Raw genomic sequence first — 15,653 nt, forward strand, 5'->3', positions numbered from 1 at the left:
TAGATTTCAGATCCACCCAGATTTCAGACCCAAGAGTAAACTTGAACCCGGGACATCCTGCTCTGTCACTCAGTCTCTCTTAGCCCTTGAATTTCACCAGCATTTTTGAGGACAAAGGAGAGGCTGGCGTCCGCAAGAGATGTTTTCCTTCGGCGTCCCATATTTTTTTGAACTCTGAACCCAGATTTCTTTTGGGCTCCCTTTCCTCGCCCCCTCCCCATTGCCCGCCACTGCAGATACCTTGCCCTGATCCTGCTGATCGACTCTGCGCAAGTTCATTAGAGCTTTGCCATCATCTTCTCATTAATTTGTTTTTTTGCATTTTGCCGTTGTGCGGAGAGGGGGAGATCGATAACTCAGCGGAGCATCAGAGTTATTAATTCACAAACAAACAGTGCCGGGGCTGATGAGAAGCAGGAGGAATGTCAATTTTCCATGCTGGCATTATTACAGGTGGCCTTGAAAGAGAGTTGATTTAGCAAATCAAGGCCACCAGAGATGGTTTGTTCTTGGGCTGGAGGGGCAGGAAGAAGTTGCAGGTAGGGAGAGAGAGGACCGTGTGTGTGTGTTTGTGTGTGTGTGTGTGTCTGTGTGTTGCACAGCTGATCTGTGTGCATGTGGGAAAGGAAAGGGGGAAAGGAATGGTTCAGAGGATCACTGGTCCACCTTGCCCAGTATTCTCCACTGACTGGGAGCAATAGCCCTCTGGGGTTTCAGGTGGGAGACATTCCCAGGGGTTGAATCAGCTCTGGGGTGTTTTGGAGATCCTGTGGGATCTCACACGGGCATCTGTAGACTTCCAGAGCTGGGTTGCTGAGAGGGCCTTGCCCCCTGCCCCCAGCAAGGCAGGGGGCAGCTACCCTGCACGAAAAGCCCCACCCCCAAATTAATTCTTTATTGATTTTCATACAATTTAACAAGTTCAATTCCGTTTCCATACCACTGTCCCGTGACATGTTGACTTCCCATCCCACCCCTTCTTCCATGATGTTTCTGTTCAAATCCTTTATCGGCTGCCTTCAATGTAACATGTATCCTACCCTACATTCCTTCTTCATTCTCATTCTTTTGCTTGTATCTCCTACCTTCAATTTCATTTAACCATAATATTTTTGCAGATAGTCAAACGAAGGATCTCCACTCTTCCACAAAGAAGAGTCTCTTATTTTTGCCACGAATCTGGCCATCTTTGAAAGAGCTTTTTAAGCTCTCCACTTCACTTTTAAGCTTTCTGGGGCGATTGGAGATTTTCTCTCTCTCTCTTCCACACGCTCTAGGTGCAGGGTGGCCCTGAGGGTATGTTCAATATTCACGTGCACGCAGAATTCTTGGAACCGAACGCCTGCAAAAGGTGCAATTGGGCTGTACTGTTTCTCCCCCAGCTTTTCCTTCTCTTCCTCAAAAATAGAAAAGATCCAGGGTGTATTTCTGTACAGGCATCATTTGGGTTTCTGTGTGGAGAGGTTGGCGGTTTGGGGGATGTATTTTTCGCACTGCTTCCCTCTGACCGGTGGAAGCTGTCAGTTTGGAAAGCTTCGTTCAGAGGAGCGAGATGGCAGCGAGAGACAAAGGCACTGAGTCAAAATGCTGCCCACGACAGCAAGCTTTAGCTGCAGGCAACGATTCCTCATGATAGCTGAGAACCTAAGAGCAGAAGAATAGCCTGCTGGATGAGGCCCATCTAGTCCAGCGCCCAATTCTCACAGGGATTTGAGCAAGCAAGGGCAAGCACACTCTCCCCTTTTGTGGTTTCCAGCTACTGGTGTTCAGAAGCATTGCTGAACTCTCCCAAGAGTTCCTCTTATAACCTCCTAGACTCTCACAAGATTACAATTCCACAATAAACGCACACACCTGAAAGGGTTTTCCCAGTGCACATGCTCATCACTCCAAAATTTGCTGGCTGAGGGTATGTTGAAGATGGGACTGCAGCCATGAAGCCACAAAATGTAGATTGTAATTTTATGCTGTGAGATCTACAGGTATCTGGGGCGGTATACACATTTTAATCATCCTCATAATCATCATCTCGATGCAGGAACATCCTCCCATTAGTGTGGAAAGGAAAACTGCACTCCCTCTCTAATAAGTGTGACTGAAGAACAGGCATAAGCAAACTCGGCCCTCCAGGTGTTTTGGGACTGCAACTTCCATCATCCCTAGCTAACAGGACCAGTGGCCAGGGATGATGGGAATTGTAGTCTCAAAACATCTGGAGGGCCAAGTTTGCCTATGCCTGCCAAAGAGGAAGCAAGCTTGATCTAGATGGTAGGACCTGAACCCAGGGGCTTCCAATGACAAGCAAAAGTGTTTCCAACTCAAACTTAGGAAGAGCTTTCTGGTGGCCAGAGCTGATAAGACAGTGGAACAGACTTCCTTCAAAGGTGGTGGGCTCTCCTTCCTTGAGGGGTTTTAAGAAGAGGTGGGGTGGCTGTCTGCAAAGGATGCTTTAGCTGTGATTCCTACATTGCAGGGGGTTGGACTTGGGTTCCTTCCAACTTTACCATTCTATGAGTCTATGATACTCCAGGGTAGGCGGGTTGCCATCTTCCCATGCACGGATGACCCCCTTGTCTTGATTATCCCATCTGTTATGTACTGAGTTGCATAGGATCCAAAATGCATCTGATTGGTCCTAGAACAATAGGATGCAGCAGTCTGATTGGTCTACAGGAGCCACCCAATCCAACTCCGGGTGGAAATGAATCCGCAACCTGATTGGCCTACAGGTGAATCCCAGAATTAGCCAATCATGTGGGGCCCATTGTGTAAATAATGTATATAAAGCAGACATTTCGGGGGAACTTCCATTCCTCACTACTATGAGCTGACTAAAGAGCATGAAATCCACACTCAACTCCGAGTATATTTCACCATCTCAAAGACTTCAGCTCTGATATTCAAAATAAGTTCTGGAGTTCCTGGGAAGCCTTCCAGAGACACTCTCCATGCCCGTCTTCCGATTTGATGAAGACACTTTCCTGGAATCAAATTCTTCATCATCATCTTAACGTTCCTTATCGTGGCAGACAGAAGCCCTAAGTGTTGGAACTGACATTTCAAGCGGATTGTGTGCTTTTTGCAAGCTCCCTCATTAATTTTTGAATTTGGACAGGGGCTTTGAGATGCTAAGTCTGAAATCCTGATGAAATTGGATGACATCTCTCTCCCTGCCCCCCCCCCAAAAAAAACCCTGGGCATTTGTGACGGAAAGAAAAGAGGAGCCTGAGTGGCTGTTTCATCATCTTCTGTGGCCGTTTGACAGAGGACAAATGAAGATGAACAGAAAGGAAGAACTTTTCTCTCCGCTGCTGCCTTTGTTCATTTGATCCTTGCACAATGCAAGTTCATCATCTTCCAGCCAGATGCCGAGTGAGCCCAGTTCACAGGTTTGACTGCGCTGTTAAATTTTGGACAGTCAGTTTCCTCTTCTCTGCACTGTGCTGTTTCCAGAACAACACTTGACTCAGTATGCAAAACATACAACTGGCAAGACTTGAGCCTGTATCTGCAAACTCAGCGGCAGCCTGATGTTCACCTTAGCAATGCTGCTGGTGTTTTGCCACATCCCAAGATTGCAATGTACCGTGTGATGTGTTTCTCATCCAATTCTTAAGAAACTTAGGAAGGCTCTCCGCTCTTTTCAGCCTCGCTGAGGTTCAGCTCCCCTGTTTCAGCGTGAGGGTCTGGCAGGAGGTACGTGGGGCGAAGCAGTAATTAAATTCAAGACCGTCTTGGTAATAAAGCGGGGGAAGCCATGCTCAAAGCAACAAATTGAAATTAAATCAAGGACAACTGTGAAGTATTTTTCTTTTCCTGTGCGTAAGAAGCACGTGCGAGATTAAAGCAAACTGGCCACTTTAGAGAGCGCCTCAAGGTTTGTTCAAGCTATGAAGCTGAAAAAGAGCCAGCAATGTGATGCTGCAGCAAACAAGGCCAATTCCTTTTTAGGGCACAATTCGCCAGGAAAGTTTCCCGCTATGCCCTTTTGCTGCTCCCATTCATCTTAGTGGGCCTGGGGCAGAGGAACTACCCAAGGACTTACATTATTGGGTTTCAGTAACAGAAATGTTTGCTTTTCTAAATCTTGGGAAGCAAACTTACCGTTTCTGTTAGTACTGACAGGAAATGATTTGAAAGCTTGCATTCCATTCCAGGCACCCTAGTTCCGCATTGACAAGTTGCGAAAGATTCAGAGGTGAGCTGAGAAAACAAATGGCACCAAAGTCCCCAGTCACTCTCTTTTCTAGACTTCTGTTCCCCGAAAACTCAACATGTGGTTTATGTAATAAAAGAGCAGATAACTTTATAAAACCACATTTAAAAAAAATAAAAAACACAACCCTGACAGTGACGCGGGTGGTGCTGTGGGTTAAAACACAGAGCCTAGGACTTGCCGATCAGAAGGTTGGCAGTTTGAATCCCCGCGATGGGGTGAGCTCCCATTGCTCGGTCCCTGCTCCTGCCCACCTAGCAGTTCGAAAACATGTCAAAGTGCAAGTAGATAAATAGGTACCACTCCGGTGGGAAGGTAAACTGCGTTTCCGTGTGCTGGTCTGGTTCGCCAGAAGCAGCTTAGTCCTGCTAGCCACATGACCCGGAAGCTGTACGCCGGCTCCCTCGGCCAATAAAGCGAGATGAGCGCCATAACCCCAGAGTCGGCCACGACTGGACCTAATGGTCAGGGGTCCCTTTACCTTACCTTTAATAGTACCTTGATAGAGCACAGAATGCTGGCTGATCATTGCAGGGAGCTAGAAATTGTGGGGGAAATGGAATAGAGTATCCTGGGAAGGGCACCACTGGCTGGCTGGCTGGCACCCAAGCAGCTCTGCCAAGTGCAGCATTTTGTTGCAGGTCCCGTTGGTAAGGCCTAGTTTTCCTCCACTTCTGTAAACTCATAAGTGGTTGGGTTTTAATTTCTCCCTTGGGAAGGGCATACTACAGTGGCAAAGTATTTATTTATTTATATATATACAGACAGACAGACAGATATATCCTGCCCATCTGGCTGGGTTTCCCTGGCCACTCTGAGCAGCTCCCAACAGAATATTAAAAACATGATAAAACACCACACATTAAAAGCTTCCCTATACAGGGTTGCCTTCAGATGCCTTCTAAAAGTTGTGTAGTTCTTGATCTCCTTGACATCTGATGGGAGGGCGTGCCACAGGGCAGGTGCCACTACCGAGAAGGCCCTCTGCCCAGTTCCCTGTAGCTTCCCTTCCCGCAGTGAATAACAATAAATTCAGAATTCAAAAATCAATTTGGGGGGGAAATCCATCCAATAAACATTAGATGATCACCAGGGCTAGCTGGCTAAATTAGTTCTGTTTGGGCCAGCGAGGAGACCAGCGGAGAATTAGCTGTGGGATCCCAGAGCGGAGAGAAAAGGAGAGAAGGAGGGAAGGAAGGGGAATAAAAGATCAGGCTTAATTCAAATTAAAGGCCAGGTGGAAGGAGATGAAATCCTGCAGGGCCCTGGTCTCATGGGACAGAGCATTCCACCAGTCGGAGCCATCACTGAGAGGGCCCTGGCCCTGGGGGAGGATAGTCTGACTTCCTTAGGGCCCGGGACTCAAATCTTACTAGGTGCAGGTCTCATGTGGAGCTGGGCAAACTGAGTGCCCAACCCAACACTCAGTTGCACCAGTGACTTACCACCGTTCCTGAATTACTGCTTGCTGACACCCCCAACATAGAATCGAAGAACTGTAGAGTTGGAAGGGACCCTAAGGGTCATCTAGTCCAACCCGCTGCAATGCAGGAATCTCAGCTCAAGCATCCCATCCAACCTCTGCTTAGAAACCTCCAAGGACGGAGAGCCCACCCAAGGGAGACCATCTGTTCTACCATGCTCAGAAGGGGGGCGTTTTGCCTTTCTCCAGTGCCTTGGGTGAGAGTAGGAGTTCTTTGTCACTCTTGGGGTACAGTTCCATTTTCTGGGTTCATGCTGGAAAGGAGGGAATTTGCAGCCGTTCTGTATCCTGGCGGAGAAACCTGCGCTGACCTTTTGCTGCTGGTTGCGGCTGAGGGGGAGAGAAATGGCAGTGATATGACACACATGTGCGCGAGACCGGCACTCGAGGGCTGAGCCATCAGTCATGCAGATAAAAGGCTTCGCTTTCCCCTCAAGCAGCTGCCCAAGGCTGCAGAAGTGGCTGTCGAGGACTCTCCAAGTGGCAATTATCAGTTCTGGACCCAGGAGTCCTGGGCTTGAGAGCGCTGAGCTTTCTGGCTAAGAGGCTCTCATTAAGGGGCGCCTAGCCACTGAGGCCGGATTCAGGCTCTCTTAAGAGGCACTTCAGCCCCGCCAAAGAGAATCCCACGGCCCCGTAGGTCGTGGCGCAATGGAGCGGATTCTCCTCGCGATGAGATCAAGCACCAAGCGGGTGAAAACTCCTTGCAAAGTCAGCAGCGGGAGTCAGGAGGAACTCAAGAAGGTCCCTCGCACCAGCTCCGACTTGGCACAGGCTCCCTCAGAAGGTGGCAGAGGACAAAATTTGGTGCCCGCCTGTAAATAGTTCCTGTTTCCATGCCCTCCTCCCTCTCGCCTTCCAACTCTGCGCATGCTCTCAAGTGCGCTGCATTCTAGTCGTGGCTTCTTTTGCGCCTCCTCGGCTAGGTACCCTTTGCAGGAGAACTGCTCAGGCCACTCTAAATCTGACGCTGCCTTCATTGGAGGTTTCGAATCAGCGTTTGGATGGTTGTCTGCCTGGGATTCTTTAGTTGCGATTCCTGGGCCAGATGACTCTGTTTCCTCTCAACTCTACAATTCTCTCATACCTCTCCTAGTATGCCCCGCGGAGGACCTTAAGGTCCACAAATGACAACATTTTGGAGGTCCCAGGTCGCAAGGGGGTTAGATTGGTCTCAACTAGGGCCAGGGCCTTTTCAGTACTGGCCCCAACTTGGTGGGACACTCTGTCGCAAGAGACCAGGGCCCTGCAGGACTTGACATCTTTCCACAGGGCCTGCAAGACAGAGCTTTTCCGCCTGGCCTTTGATTTTGACTCCCTCCCCTTATGTTTTTGATCGATGGGCTACTTTTAAAATAAGGTTGCATTTTAAATTGCATTTTAACCTGTATTTTAAATTGGTCCCCATCCCCCCCGGGACCTACCTATACTGAATCTTCCGACTTCATAGGATTTCTGTGAATCATGAGAGAGAAGGAGAAAACCTCTCTATTTACTTTCTCCATGGCGTGCACAAATTTATGAACCTCTTCATGTTGCCACTTACTTGCCTTGTCTCTAAACAAAAAAGTCCACCGGCAGCACATCTCTTCTTTCTCGTATCCAAAAATGCAAGAAGGGCTTTTACACTCACCAGAAGCTCAGCTCTGCCCTCGCCGGTCCTGGAAGGAGCCTTTAAAAAAGTTGCATATGCTCAGCAACTTTGCACCTGTTCATTGGGGGAGCTAGGAAGCCCAGAGCACTTGCTCTTTAGATGTCCCTTTTATGAAGAGGCACGGAGTGAGACCCTTGATCCCCTGGTGGTGAGGCTCGCTGACCTTCTGGAAAAGCGAAAAATTGACCTTTTCCTGTTAGGCAAAGATCAGAAGACGACCTGGATGGTCGCCAGATCCTGTGTACAGATCTGTAGGTGCAGATCATTCCCCGACTCAAACTAGTTTATGAACAAAATCCCCAGACTCAGTTCCATGGGTGCCTCTGGGTCATCTCTCTGAGGTAGCTTATCTGAAAGTTTTAAGTGTCTATACACTTATAAAAAACTAAAAAGTCCCAAGAACAGCAATCATTGGGACACGGGTGGCGCTGTGGGTTAAACCATAGAGCCTAGAGCTTGCCGATCAGAAGGTCGGCGGTTCGAATCCCCACAACAGGGTGAGCTCCCGTTGCTCAGTCTCTGCTCCTGCCAACCTAGCAGTTCGAAATCACGTCAAGGTGCAAGTAGATAAATAGGTACCGCTTTGGCAGGAAGGTAAATGGCGTTTCCGTGTGCTGCTCTGGTTCGCCAGAAGCGGCTTAGTCATGCTGGCCACATGACCCGGAAGCTGTATGCCGGCTCCTTTGGCCAATAAAGCGAGATGAGCGCTGCAACCCCAGAGTCGGCCACGACTGGACCTAATGGTCAGGGGTCCCTTTACTGCAATCTTTCAGGACATTGGGTCTGGCCATGAGCTCCACATAAGGCCTTTGAAGTGGCCACTCAGCATCCTGAATTGTGCTCTGAAGGCTTTGGGGACACAGTCCTAGCCTTGCTCTTGCACCCGGGCTTGCGGGCTTCGCTTTGGGGTGTCCAGTTGGCCGTTCTTTAGAATAGGACGCTGGATCAGTTGGAGTCTGATCCTGCCAGCTCTTCTTATACTCATCCAAACCCCCAAAGGGTTTTGTGGATGCGGGAATAAAGTTTGCTGTAATCCGATCACAGCTTGGCCGTCGACTTCCCCTTACACAAAAGTAAAGGAGGACTTCAAAGAAAACGAAACCATCCAATTTGCTCTGCTGGCTTGGGTTTTTGCTGAGCTGAGCTTTCTCTGGGATGAAACGAGGAGCTCTTTGCCCAGGCTGATCGCATCCAGCAAAGCCAAAATTGTAAGTGGTTTCCCCCACCTTTTCTCTCTCTCTCTCTTTGTCTCTGGAACAGAACGAGCTCCGGAAACCAACCTGCCTGGCTTTTATTGGACACGCAGCAATTTCCAAAGTAAGATGTGCTACTTTTGCAGAGCCCTGGACTGGACAAAGCATTAGGAAGCAAGGCAAACTCTTGCAGAGGCCGCCGTGGGGAGCTTTGACAGAAGTTTCCCACCTTTTTTTTTTATTTCTGGGACTCTCTGAAACTCCCCCCCCCCAACCCACAGTTCTCTGCACGGAATCACTTGGCTCTGACCTCTGGCTGCCCTTGAGTCCATTTTGTCTCATGAAATCCTCTTGACTGAGGCTGGCCAGAGTTAAAAATTATTATTATTTGTTTTTATTTCATTTCTATGCCACTTTATATATTTTTAAGAAAAATCCTGAGATGGGCCATTGGGGAAATTGCCCTGGGAATGAGAGTCTGTACAGCAATGTGATTATCTCTCCAGGGATGGTGGGAAGTGACCTATTCTCTCCAGGGAATGGCAGTGAATCCCTTTTAGTTATTCAGTGGGTTAGAATGTGGTGTTGATAATGCCAAGGCTGCAGGTCCGATTCCTGTGTGGGGCAGCTGCACATTCCTTCATTCTAGGGGGTTGAATGAGATGATCCTCAGAGTCCTTTGGTTTCTATGATTTCCAAACAGCTTTGCAGCACATCTCATTCTATAGGGTGCAGGAAGCAGCAGGGGTTTAAAATAAAGATATGTTGCTGCCACACCCTTAATGTAGTTGTCAACTCACGCCTCACCCCCGGGAAAAAAGCAATTATTAATGAGGAGATCCTTCTCTGCATTGCCTGGGCTAAAAGAGTTCATTTTATTCATTTCATAGAATTTATGCATGGCTTGATTGTAAAATCATCATCATCATCATCCCCTCAAAGTGATTTACAAAAGAAAGATAATAAAATCATCACTAAGAAAACTCAACAACAAAAATTCAAGACTTTCCAAAAGTTAAAACGACATTAGATCAAATTTCGCACCCGTTTTTAGCAGTAGTTGAAAAGGGGACAGTGAAGGCGCCTTCCTGCCTTCACTAGGCAGGGAGTTCCAAAGTTTTAGGTGCTATCACGTTGAAAGATTAAATTCTCACTAATAATAATAATAAAAATAAAAATAATAATTTATTTATACCCCACCCATCTGGCTGGGCTTCCCCAGCCACTCTGGACGGCTTTCAACAGAACATTAAAAGCTTCCCTAATCAGGGCTGCCTTCAAATGTTTTTGAAAAGTCTGGTAGTTGTTTTTCTCTTTGACATCTGGTGGGAGGGCGTTCCACAGCGTGGGTGCCACTACCGAGAAGGCCCTCTGCCTGGTTCTCTGTAGCTTGACTTGTTGCAATGAGGGAACTGCCAGAAGGCCTTCGGCACTGGACTGCAGTGTCCGGGCTGAGTGATGGGGTTGGAGACGCTCCTTCAGGTATACTGGGCCGAGGCCGTTTAGGGCTTTAATGGTCAGCACCAATGTGGAACGGGTCTTGTGACAGTGGCAGTTCTGCAGATGAAAGAGGTTGAGAAATGTGTTTGCTAACTCCTGCCCGCCTCTCGGACCCTGTCCCAACTGGTGGGGTTTTTTTCTTGTAGGTGTCTACTGCACAGTGCTTTTTTCCTGGGGGGTACGCAGTACCAGAACCATTTTTCCCTAGAAGAAAAGCACTGGTTAAAAGCGTGGCCCTTCATGGTGAGTACCAGCACCTCCCATGGTCCAGATCAGCATTTTGGCCTCTGACCAGCCTCAGAAGACTATAGGGGGAAGGGGCTTCTTTTCTTCTAAGTAGATTTTGGGTGCCTGCTGGGTGCCCAGGAAGCAGCAGCTGACTTACACATGCTCTGCACCTGCCGTCTGTCTTGAGGTCTAGCAGCTTGGGCTGTGACCCAGCCCCTTTAAATCCTTTTGCTGCAGTTGAACGAGATGATGTGTGATTCCCAAGTGGTCCCCACACCTCACTTGAATTCACAGCAGCAACAGCCTGTGTGGAAATGTGTCAGACGCTCGGAGACAACTCCGTTTGCTTCGAGACTTGCAACTAGAGAGATTTCACATCCCGTAACCCCGCAACTCTACTGCTGAAGCAAAACAGGTTTCTTGAGAACTCACAGTCTCAGGCTCCACAGAAGACAGAGGAAGTTATCTCTCTCTCTTTTTGGAGGGGAAGGGGTGCTGATACGTGATTTATTTCCTCTCTGGGAAGCCGAAATCCCTCACAGGAAGCTTTGTCTGTTTTCCGCAATGGTGACATTTTGCCCCTTCCACCTTCTCGCCGTTCGCTCAGCACATTTCCTCCCAGCCTGCTTCTCAGAAAGACTCCTAGAACAATGCTTAATATTATTACACTTCGGCAGCAGAAGCAGGTAATTTAAGATCACATCTGCTTGCAATCTGGGCGCAGGGAAGGGGCGCTGTGCCTCCGCTGCAACGGGCTTGCTCAAAGACTTGGAGGTGGCAGCAAGACTCTCCTTGGGAAGAGAGGGCAATTATCATAGAATTGTAGACTTGAATGGGACCCCAGAGGTCATCTAGTCCAACCCGCTGCAATGCAGGAATCTCAGCTAAAGCATCCAGGACAGAGGGCCATCCAACCTCTGCTTAAAAACCACCCTTCTGAGGGTGTCTGTACCACTGTTGAACAGCTCCTACCATCAATGGTAAAGGACCATCAGTTATGTCCAGTCAGCTAGGTTGGCAGGAGCTGGGACAGAGCAACAGGAGACACCATTGATCCTTCACTAAAGAGGCTGTCTGATCGTTCAGACAAGTCTAAATTTAATTCGCTCCTCATAGGCAAAGATCACAAGACGACCTGGCTGGTGGCCAGATTCTGCACCCAGATTTGTAGGCACAGATCATCCTCTAGAATAAAATAACTTACTAGGGAAATGCTAAAAGGGATGCGGGTGGCGCTGTGGGTTAAACCACAGATCCTAGGGCTTGCCGATCAGAAGGTCGGCGGTTCGAATCCCCGCGACGGGGTGAGCTCCCGTTGCTCGGTCCCTTCTCCTGCCAACCTAGCAGTTAGAAAGCACGTCAAAGTGCAAGTAGATAAATAGGGACCGCTCTGGCAGGAAGGTAAATGGCGTTTCCGTGCGCTGCTCTGGTTCGCCAGAAGCGGCTTAGTCATGCTGGCCACATGACCCGGAAGCTGAACACCGGCTCCCTCGACCAATAAAACGAGATGAGCGCTGCAACCCCAGAGTCGGCCACGACTGGACCTAATGGTCAGGGGTCCCTTTACCTTTACCTTAGGGAAATGCTGAAGTCGCCCTTTGGGGTGCCTCAGGGTCAATTTTTATGGTAGCCCAAATCTCAGTTGTACAGGTGTATGTAGATATCTCAATTTTAACTCATGAGCTATTGCTGCAATCTGCTCTGATTGTATATTTTATCTTTATGAACGCTGTATTTATTGTGTTATGCGAGCTGGTCTTTGGCCGTAATAAATTGGGGAGAGAGGCAAACAGGTGAGTGGGAGAGCTAACTGGGAGCCAACGTACGAAACAGCCTAAGCCTAAATGTGGATGGTGCAGCATTTTCAAAATGTATGGCAGTTTCGTGAATAAACTAAATTGCCCTCTAATAAAATCAGGCCACATTTTTGGTCCCAGGGCTTTTGCACCCGTTGGTCAGAGTCCTGGAAGGGCAGGACAGAATTATGCTGTGCTGAGCAACCAACAGAGAATTGTCTTTTATCTCCAAGAGGCAAAGAGCTGGAAAGGGGCCTGGAGCATCTGAGGTGGGAACAACACCCCCCCCCTCGCTCCTAGTCAGCCACTGAGAGAACAGGACATGGGACTAGACAGGCCTCAGGCTGGACCCAGATTCAGGGCTCTCCTTAAGTTCCTTTCCAACCTCATGAGTGATACCGTAGGGTTGAGAATCATAGGGCTGGAAGGGACCCGTTGGGCATAGCTGTCAACTTTTCCCTTTTCTTGCGAGGAATTCTATTTGGAATAAGGGAATTTCCCTTAAAAAAAGGGAAACCTTAACAGCTTTGGGGTCATTTAAGCCAATGTCAGGCTTCCTTCTCACTTTGACCCTATATAGGTAAAAAGGTAAAGGACCCCTGGATGGTTAAGTCCGGCCAAAGGCGACAATGGGGTTGCGACGCTCATCTCGCTTTCAGGCCGAGGGAGCCGGCATTTGTCCACAGACAGCTTTCCAGGTCATGTGGCCGGCAGGACTAAACTGCTTCTGGTGCACAGAGGACCGTGACGAGTCCCAGAGCACACGGAGATGCCGTTTACCTTCCTGCCACAGCGGTACCTAGTTATCTACTTATACTGGTGTGCTTTCGAACAGCTAGGTTGGCAGGAGCTGGGACCAAGCAACGGGAGCTCACCCTGTTGCGGGGATTCAAACCGCTGACCTTCTGATCGTTAAGCCCAAGAGGTTCAGTGGTTTAGACCACAGCGCCACCCGCGTCCCTATTACCTTTTAGCTTTCGTGGATAAGTGATGCAAAATAAAGCAGTTTCTTACCAGCAACAGAGATGTTTAATGTATGCAGCAAAAGAACAAACGACCATTCTCGCAGTGCAGGTGCTCCCATTTAAGTTCCTCCCACTTCCCTCTAATCACTTCTGTATTCCCATCTCCTATTTACCCGATCTCTCAACCCATAACCATTCTGTGAAGTTACCTTATCCCGTCTCCTAGCCCAAAGGACTAAGAGGCTGTATACCTTCCAGCGAGGGTGATTCGGTTAACTCACTCTCCTCCCGTTCTGCCTCTTCTGGTTGGTCGCCTCTCAGTGCTGCCCAACTCCCATCCTCCAAACTGTGCCCCTCAGCAAACCATCGTTCCAGGTCAATACTACTCTCCTGCTCCTGTGGAGCCCCAGGAACCTGGTTCTGAGCAGGGGGAGAGGGGGGGCTCCCACCACTCCTCACCAGAGTAGTGCCCCCCGGCCTGATCCCTGATAGCCAACCACTTGCAAGGCAGGAATCAGAATCCCTGAAAGAGGGCTTTCCACATCCAAACACGGGATGTATTTTTGGGGTAGCTTTTGCTGGTTTGTCCTTTTAGGATCTGTGCAAGAGCAGTAATCATGTAACCGTGTGGTCTTTCTGGAAGGATCAGGGCTCGCTGCTTTTTTGAGAAGGGGTTAGATATGCCTTCCGGGCCTCTCGGTTTCCCATCCACATTTCCATTCCCTTCGTTGCCGAGAGAAACAGAAAGAGAGACCCTTTGACATGCGTCGCTTTGGGGTTTTCTCTCTGGTGGACCTCGCTATGGTTCCTGCTGAGTCCTGGACTAGGAGAAGATGGATTGCGAAGCGCAGTGGAGCCATGAGAGGAGGAGGGATGGAGGAGAGAGAGAGAGAGAGAGAGAGAGAGAGAGAGAGAGAGAGAGAGAGAGAGAGATGCTCTCTCCATATTGTTGTGTCTTCCGTCTGGCAGCTCGCGAGAGATGGGTCCGGCGGGAGGAAGGACCATTGCCTTGAGTCATCTGAAATGGTTCGGCAAGTGCTTCCTCTCACTGGCTTACGTGGCTCCTCTGAGTGGGAGGACAGATTTGGAGCGCACAGCTGGCTGCGGCCTTTTCCTCAGGGCTGGAGCCTTCTCCCCCTCCTCAAAAAATAAAATAAAATTTTATTGGGTTAAGTCAGGAGTAGAGAATCTGTGGCCCTCTAGATGCTTCACGGTGCAGTTTATTCGTTTGTTTATATCCCACCTTCCTTTCTCCCAAGGAGCTCAGTGGGGAGTCTGTGGGTCTCCCCCTCCTTATTTGCTCCCCACAACAACCCTGTAAGGTAGGCAAGGCTGAAAGGCAATGTGATTGGCCCAAGGTCACGGCCAAGTGAGGATTCGAACCCTGATCTCCCGGGTCCCAGCCTGACACTCTAACCACTATGCCAGGCTGGACATGGGGAATGGATACTGACTCTGATCATCCCTCCTTTTTTTTGCTTTTTAAAATAATATTCTATTAGAAGAATTTCATTTTTAAAAAACTGGTGAAAAGAAAAAAGTAGAAGAAAAATGTGAATGAAAATTAAAATAGAAGAAAAATACCCAATTACATTTCCATACATTAGTATACAAATGTGTATAGTCTTATTATCCTGAAACAAATTTATTTACCAATAACCTCATATAAAGTCGTTCCAAATATCTTTATATTTATGTGCGTCTATAAGTGGTCTGAGTCCGTTCGTACATTGCCAATATTGTCATGTTGTCAAGCCTTCGATTAAGCGGAAACATATCTCTATTCTTCCGGTTTGTCAGTATCAATATCTTAGCCACCATTACGGCTCATAAAATCCATTTTCGCTGTCCCTGCTGTCACTACCCATACAACAGGTAAATCGTTCAAAAGAATATTCACCTCTGAAAATCTCAACTTTTTCTGTAGCGTCTAATTTATATCGTCCGGCACTCTTTCCCCAAACGTAGAAGCAGCGCTGCCACATTAGAAGAGAAGCCCTGGGCATCAGGCAGAATGACAGATATCCCCGTTCCTGTTGCCGCCGCCGCCTCTGGCCCCTCTGGCTCTGTGCAAGGTGGTGATGAGGCAGGCAGGTGACTTTTCAGGTGAGCGGTCCATCAGCTGCCGCTCGGAAAGAAGCCATCCTTCTGGCACCAATCAGTTTCCTCTTATCGCTTGGCTTGACAGGGACTTTTATCTTCGCTGCCAAGAGAGCGAGATCGGGCACCTGGGGAAGGTATGCCTGACACGGCCGATGTTTCCTGAGAGACTCGTTTGTCCTCTCATTTTTTGCTTTTGCTCTACCTGTCACCTCACCCGTCTTGGCTACGCATAAAACGTCTTCGCTAACTCGCCTCCTGTGGCTCCCCAGATTCTTAGGGAATCTTTTTGGTCCTTTTGGAGGTGGCAGGTTCCTGGGGCTGGTCAGGGCTGCAGGGGAAGATGGGAGTGAGGGCATCCTGCTGCCTTCCCCAATAGCTCTCCCGAGGACTGTCCTCCAGGCCTGATCCTGCCACTGCTGCAAACCCCTTGTGGCCTTATTATTATTATTTGTACCCTGCCCATCCGGCTGGGTTTCCCCAGCCACTCTGGGTGGCTTCCAACAAAAGATTAAAAA

The 15,653-nt window shown here is 48.8% G+C and overlaps 1 protein-coding gene and 1 long non-coding RNA gene across 3 annotated transcripts in view; one reads left to right on the top strand and one right to left on the bottom strand.

The window, feature by feature from the left end:
• Nucleotides 1-4,929, bottom strand: part of LOC309380290 — a 138,585-nt gene extending 133,656 nt beyond the window's left edge. Inside the window, exon 1 of the long non-coding RNA XR_014172813.1 lies at nucleotides 4,350-4,929. This is a non-coding gene — a long non-coding RNA (uncharacterized lncRNA). The remainder of the gene's footprint in view (nucleotides 1-4,349) is intronic.
• The window catches only part of CNTFR (ciliary neurotrophic factor receptor), a 430,483-nt gene that overhangs the window by 178,619 nt on the left and 236,211 nt on the right, over nucleotides 1-15,653 (top strand). The gene's annotated exons all lie outside the window — the stretch shown is intronic.

The sequence above is a fragment of the Podarcis melisellensis genome, assembly GCF_964234715.1.
Source record: "Podarcis melisellensis genome assembly, chromosome: 11".
Taxonomy (NCBI): Eukaryota; Metazoa; Chordata; class Lepidosauria; order Squamata; family Lacertidae; genus Podarcis; species Podarcis melisellensis.